Source organism: Sinocyclocheilus anshuiensis, unplaced genomic scaffold (genome assembly GCF_001515605.1).
Source record: "Sinocyclocheilus anshuiensis isolate Anshui unplaced genomic scaffold, SAMN03320099.WGS_v1.1 scaffold2683, whole genome shotgun sequence".
Classification (NCBI taxonomy): Eukaryota; Metazoa; Chordata; class Actinopteri; order Cypriniformes; family Cyprinidae; genus Sinocyclocheilus; species Sinocyclocheilus anshuiensis.
The window spans coordinates 89,230-96,061 of NW_015538108.1; the positions used below are offsets into that span (position 1 = coordinate 89,230).

At 39.5% G+C, this 6,832-nt stretch overlaps 1 long non-coding RNA gene across 1 annotated transcript in view; it reads left to right on the top strand.

Annotated features, from left to right (window-relative positions):
- The first annotated feature begins 3,864 nt into the window (after positions 1-3,864).
- LOC107683663 (uncharacterized) overlaps positions 3,865-6,832 on the top strand; it is a 9,438-nt gene continuing 6,470 nt past the window's right edge. The window contains exon 1 of the long non-coding RNA XR_001633746.1: positions 3,865-3,874. This is a non-coding gene — a long non-coding RNA (uncharacterized LOC107683663). The remainder of the gene's footprint in view (positions 3,875-6,832) is intronic.

Genomic DNA, 6,832 nt, shown 5'->3' on the forward strand with positions numbered 1-6,832 from the left:
AGCAGCACCAGTCCTAAGTTCATGGTGTGTGTGTGTGTGTGTGTGTGTGTGTGTGTGTTTGTAAAATGGCACAGCTATATATATATATATATATGTAAGTATAGTATTTCAGTCTGGCGAGTAAACAAAAAAATGTACTAGCCAATGGCGTTTCAATTGCCAAGGTGTCCGTAGAGAGTTGACTAGTGCTTTCTGTTTTAGGTTTAAAAGAAAGTCGGCGACACTGACTCATCATCTTCGCAGTATGCGCCTGTATGCATGTTTCATACGGATTACATGATCTGAGAATATTTGTTTTCTATTTGAATTGGTTCATTTAAAAGTTTCACTCTCTATAGATATATTTTTCATGTCTGTAATAAGGCAAGAATACAGAGGCAAGAGTTTCGAAGTGACGTGCTCAAGTTCACAGACCGAGACGGCAGAAACCGCATCCTGTTTGCTTTAGTTATTTTACAAAAGAGCAACGTTTCATTGTTATTCTGAGTGCACACAAATAAGCGTAGAGTCTTTATAGATACAAAAGATGCATTACTCTTATCTGTATGACCAAAAATTACGAAGTATTTTAAGAGCAAATGATCACACCAGCGCCTCCATCTGTCATGCAGTATAGCCCAATAGAGATCGACCGATATATCGTTTTACCGATATTTTCCCCGATATTTAAGCATTTTACAATAATCGGATATCGGTTTTGTAATATCTGATTCACTGATAAACGCTGCCATCTTGTGGATGTTTTGAGAATTGCGCGCAGGATCAACATTGCAGCGCGTCTGAGGGGAAACAAGGCAACAACAACGACGTGCGCACAGGTACTTGATTTACTGTAGTTAGTAAACTTTATTTAACATAACAGCCATTAATGAACAAATTAGATGTATTACGTAAATGCCTGATAATATGCAGTTTATGCAGCTTGGCTCGAAGAAATAGAGACGAACTCACGGAGTCACGTAAAATAATCCGTCAAGTCCTGTCCCAATAAAGACGTAACTTTGCGTGAATTAAATAATATGCAGACATGAATGGGCGTATGTTGGAAATAAAAGTGCTGAATTTAATTCGCTCTCTGTTGTCTATATGTTCATTGTCTCATTAGGGATATGCCGGTATCAAATTTTCATGTTGCGATTAATTGCTAATGCTTTTATCACGGTATGCGGTATTATCACGGTATTGAAATTTAGTTTAAAAAAAAGTGCTGTCATAATACAGTATAACATAACAGGTTTAATAACTTTTTTCTTATAACAAAAATAACTGAACATTTAAATGCAATAAAGCAATACAGAAAAATGTATAAAGCGGTATCAAATTTTCATGTTGCGATTAATTGCTAATGCTTTTATCACAGTATGCGGTATTATCGCGATATTGAAATTTAGTTTAACAAAAGTGCTGTAATACTACAGTATAACAGGTTTAATAACTTTTTTCTTATAACAAAAATAACTGAACATTTAAATGCAATAAAGCAATACAGAAAAATGTATAAAGTTAAAAGTTTTACACAGATAAAAGTGCAAAAGAACTATAAAGACCAATAGGTATCCCTTTACTGTAACAGTCATAGCCTGTCACAAGGTTCATTTTGTATTATTTTGGCGTGCAATGTTCTTCCGGACCATTAGGTGGCCCTAGTAGCTCTACCATTTCTGTATAAAGGAAGGGAGCAGTAGAGTGAGAGAGAGACTCAGTTTGAACTCCACATGGTTTCTTGCTGCGCTACAAACAATCCTTGTTTGAGAAACATTTAGTTTGCTGCTCAACCGTAAGTTTGATGTTTTATGTCACCCATTGTTGTATTTTGTAGGATATTGGTGAAAGCTTATGAAGGTTATTTTGCAATGATTTGTATACCATGTTTGTTTGGTTTATGGACTCTGACTGGTTGTTCTCTTTTTCTAGAGGATTTTTCTTGTTTTGCCTGTTCTTGTGCTTAATTGTCGCAATACATGCTGAGGCTAGCATGTTTACAACCATGTTGCTGTGTGGATGCACAACTGTGGAGTTCTTTTGAGTGCATTATTGCAACTGCTCAAGGATTATACCCAAAGCGTTCCTGGCCCCCTACTTCAAGGACTTCTACAAATACAGAAATCATCTAATCATCAGATAAGACAGTTGATTTATTCATGAACTACAACCATTGACCTGTACTGGTTTGGCTAATCTACAGATTATGGGACATTTCACATTCAAGCCTTTGCACATTTCCACTGGATGTTGTTTCATTGCTTATTTTTATTCTTTTTGTCAGCCCTGGGTGAGGTTGTTTGTTGGTGCTTTATAAATTGTTGCTTGTAACTATGGAGTGAAAATGGTTTAATACACATTTGGAAAAGGAATTTAGACCGTTTTGGGCATTTTTGCATTTACTGCAGAACTTACACCCAATAACCAATTAGACCCTTTGCAAAGATACTGGGCCCCCCTTTTTTTTCTGGTATAGCAATCCCAGTTTTGAATAGCTGGGACAGTTATAGAGTGGCGCCCGAACAGGGACGTGCTTTGCTAAATGAGTGTTTAAGGGTTATGGTCTGTTTATTAATTGTTGTTTGTTGGGTTTCAGTCATGTCAGTCACGTCACATGGTATGGAGGATGAGTACGAACCCAATCCTAATTTCACTGCCAGTCCATTTGTCACCAGAAGAGATCCACAACCTGTGCAAGAACTTATTCATACGTTCATTGACTTATATCTCAACTCTGATGAAGATAATGATTCCAACGTTCTTCCTGATGCTCCATTTCTTCCTCCTCCTCCCCCTGACGAACCAGTTCTTGATATTCAACCTTCAGCAGAGTTAACGGATTCATTTTCCAAGCGTATCTCAGCCCTTGAAGGGGAAGTTCAAGCCTGCACCCAAAAACTGAGTCAATATTGTTCACACTCTGAGGTTATGGACCAATCTCGTTTATTAGAAGATAAGTTGAACTACAAGATTGAAAGGGAGTGTGAGAGAGTTAAAAGTGTTCTTGAGCTGAGTATAAGTGATTTGTGAAAGTCAGTGGTGGATTGTTTGAGGAGGAGAGATGCCCAACTCAAAGTTTAATTAATATGCTCGTGTTATGTCTACCCCAGTTTCTCTTCCATTGTTCACCCCTGCCTTACCAAAAAATACCAATAGGTCATGAACTGTGCAGCCTAATACCCCCAGCATGCCTGATACTACAACATCTGTTCCATATCGCCCACCGGTAAGAGTTGAATTCCCGCAGTTTGGCTCAGAAGAAGACAATGATCCAATTGCTTTTGTTGAACGATGCGAAGAGTATTTTGCACTCAGACCGCTTGGGGACTCAGAGATTCTAGCTTCTCTCACTTCAGTGTTGAAGGGGACAGCTAAAGACTGGTGGCTAGCAGAAAGGAGACACATTTTTACTTGGGATCAGTTCAGGCAAGATTTCTTGCATGCATTCTTGTCTGATGACTACGAAGCCGAAGCTGCTAAGTGCCTAATGGAAAGGAAGCAAGGGCCAAAAGAATCTATCTGAGACTTCGCTTACCATTATCGTGCTTTGTGTTTGCGGTGGAAGAAGGGAATGTCTGAGAAGGAGATTGTACAGTCGATTTTAAGAAACTGCAATCCTCGACTTGCAAGTCTGTTAAGGGGCACCGTGGAAGAGGTGGGTGAATTGGTAAGAGTTGGAACACAAATTTAGAGGGACTTTGAGGAGGCCAAGAAGTATTGGAGCCAGGCCAATGCTGAAACCCAGAAGCGCAGAAACCAAACTGACCAAGGTACCCATCATAAGTCGAATCCCTCACATGCTCGTATTCTGCAGTCTGTTCCTAATGCTAGTATATTCAATTTGAAGGTGATCACCCTGCCAATATTGATTCGTGGAAGATATTTTCAAGCTGTGATAGATACTGGTAGCTCACTAACTCTCATACAAGAATCCTGTTGGAAGCAGATGAAACGCCAAGAGCAGTTGAGTTCCAGCCGAGGGCAAACATTCAAACAAGCCAATGGCCAAGTGTTATATGCTTTAGGTTTGTGGAATTGTGAATGTGAAATGCAAAGAAGGAGGTATGATTTGACATTGTATGTAATGAAGGATGAGGATCTCACTGTACCAGTCGTCTTGGGTATGGATTTTCTGATGACTACGGGAATCAGGTTGGATTTTCTTAATGCTCCGTATATCTTGCCTGCCTTGGATCACGGACGAGAAGAAACATTCTCATTCATGCCTGTCAATTCCCCCAATGCATTGCTCTCGTTCTACCTTGCCTTACCCTTGCCAGAAGAGTCATCAGAAACCCAGTCATTTATCCAGCAACTGGTCACCAATGCAGACACGACTCCAGAATGTCAGTCACAACTCAAGCATTTGATGAAAGAATGGCCCACTGTTTGCACCAACGAAATAGGATGCACTGACATAGTCAAGCACCGCATCATTACCACCAGTAAAGTACCCAGCCGTAAAAGACCATACAGAGTATCACATGAGAAACAACAGTTCATTGAAAAGGAAATCAAGGTAATGCTGGACAAAAAGATCGTTAGACCCTCACTTTCTCCATGGGCAGCACCCGTGGTCTTGGTACCAAAGAAGGGAGGTGGTCAGCGATTCTGTGTTGATTTTAGAGGTTTAAACTCAAAAACATACTTGGACGTTTACCCCATGCCTCAAATACATGAGATTCTGAAATCTCTGCATGGAGCTGCTATTTTCAATACCCTTGATCTCAAAAGCGGGTATTGGCAAGTTGAGATGGAGCCAGACAGTATTCCCAAAACTGCATTTGCTACATCTTCAGGATTATATGAATTTCTTCGTTTACTTTTTGGCCTCAAAAACGCCGCAGCTACATTTCAGCGACTGATGGAGTTGATACTGAAGGATGTGAGGGGTAAGAGTTGTTTTGTGTACATCGACGATGTAGTTGTTTACTCCAAGTCAGAGGAAGAGCATCTAGCCCACCTTAGAGAAATCTTCCAGTGTCTGAACCATGCAGGTCTCACCTTAAACCTCCAAAAGTGTAACCTAATGCAGAACTCTTTACAGTTTTTGGGGCATGTAATCTCAGCAGATGGAATTAAAACTGACCCTGCTAAAGTTGAAGCTGTTGCCAACTTTCCTGTTCCCAAGTCCCTAAAAGAAGTGCAACGTTTCTTAGGTCTAGCCGGATGGTACCACCGATTCATCTCTCAATTTTCTGAGAAAGCTGCCCCGTTGCATGCCTTGAAAAGGAAGGGAGCTACATGGACTTGGACAGAGGAGTGTCAGTTCTTTTGACTTGATCAAACATGAACTAACCAGCGCCCCAGTTTTAATTGCTCCGGATTTGTCAATATCTTTTAGAGTCCAGACTGATGCCAGTGATATTGGTTTGGGAGCGGTCTTGACCCAAGATATAGATTGTCTCGAACATGTCGTTGCCTATGCCTCGCGTCTACTGCAAGGAGCTGAGAAATCGTACCCCGTTTCGGAGAAGGAGTGCTGCGCAGTGATATGGGCTATTGAAAAATGGAGACCTTACTTGGAAGGAAGACCTTTCGAAGTGATAACTGATCATGCTGCTTTAACCTGGGTATTCAATCACCCAAAACCCTCTTCATGTCTGATCCGTTGGTCCATTCGCTTGCAAGAGTTTGATTTCACCGTCAAGTATCGTAAAGGTCAGTGCAACATCGTACCTGATACACTGTCACGCAGTTTTCCGGATACCTCTCCACTGACTATGCTGTCACCGGTAAAGTCCCAGGATGCGTCAACCACTTTCTCTTAATTTCCCATTGAATGGTCCGATATCGCAAAAGCCCAACAGGAAGACGCAGAAATACAAGAACTCATCATAAAAACCAAAGCATCCATTGACCCAGATCTCACTCGCATTCATTACGTGTTGGAAAATTGATTTCTGTTTCGCAGCATGCCGCAAGGACAGAAAGGGCCCAAACTTCAATTAGTCATTCCTACCTGTTTAAGACAAAGTTTTCTCAACTACGCACACAACAAACCGCTAAGTGGACATCTTGGCAGGCTCAAAACTCTTAAGACATTTGCTACTGGCCTACTCTACGTTCAGATGTAGTGCCAGGTATGTCAGCAATACAAACCATCCATTTCAAAACTAGCAGGCCACATGCAGTCGTGTATATATATGTATGTGTGTGTATATGTATGTGTATATATACACCTTGCTACGTGTACTGTGTTAGGCTAACCGAGACTTGTCATTTGCACTTATATATTGTTGCTCTTTTGTTAGTTTTGACTGCTTTTATTGTCCTCATTTGTAAGCCGCTTTGGATAAAAGCGTCTGCTAAATGACTAAATAAAAAATAAAATAAGTATGCTGATCTGCACAAGAAACATTTCTTTTTATTATGAGTGTTCAAAATAGTTGTGCTGCTTAATACCTTTGTGGAAACCGTGATGCATTTTTACAGGATTCTTTGATAAATAGAAAGTTCAAACAGGATTTATTTGAAATTTGAAAGATTTCCTAACATTATACATGTCTTTACAGTCACTTTTATTCAATTTAATGCATCCTTATTTAATCAAAGTATTAATTTCTTTCAAAACAAACACAAAAAAAAACGTACAGACTCCAAATTTTGAATAGTAGTGTATGTGACCATTTGATATTACTCCTTTACTTTATGTATTTTCTCCATTTGAAAAGATTAGACCTTCTGCATTTATTTTGCTTATTTAAATAAAATTTTTATTGTTGTAATATGAAGATTAAATTTAACATGAAAGACTGCTAATTTTCAACACTCAACACTTGATGACTGAAAAGAGGAAAAACCAAAGTGAAGTATGTTCTTACTTCACTCAGTCATTTATTTACTTTAT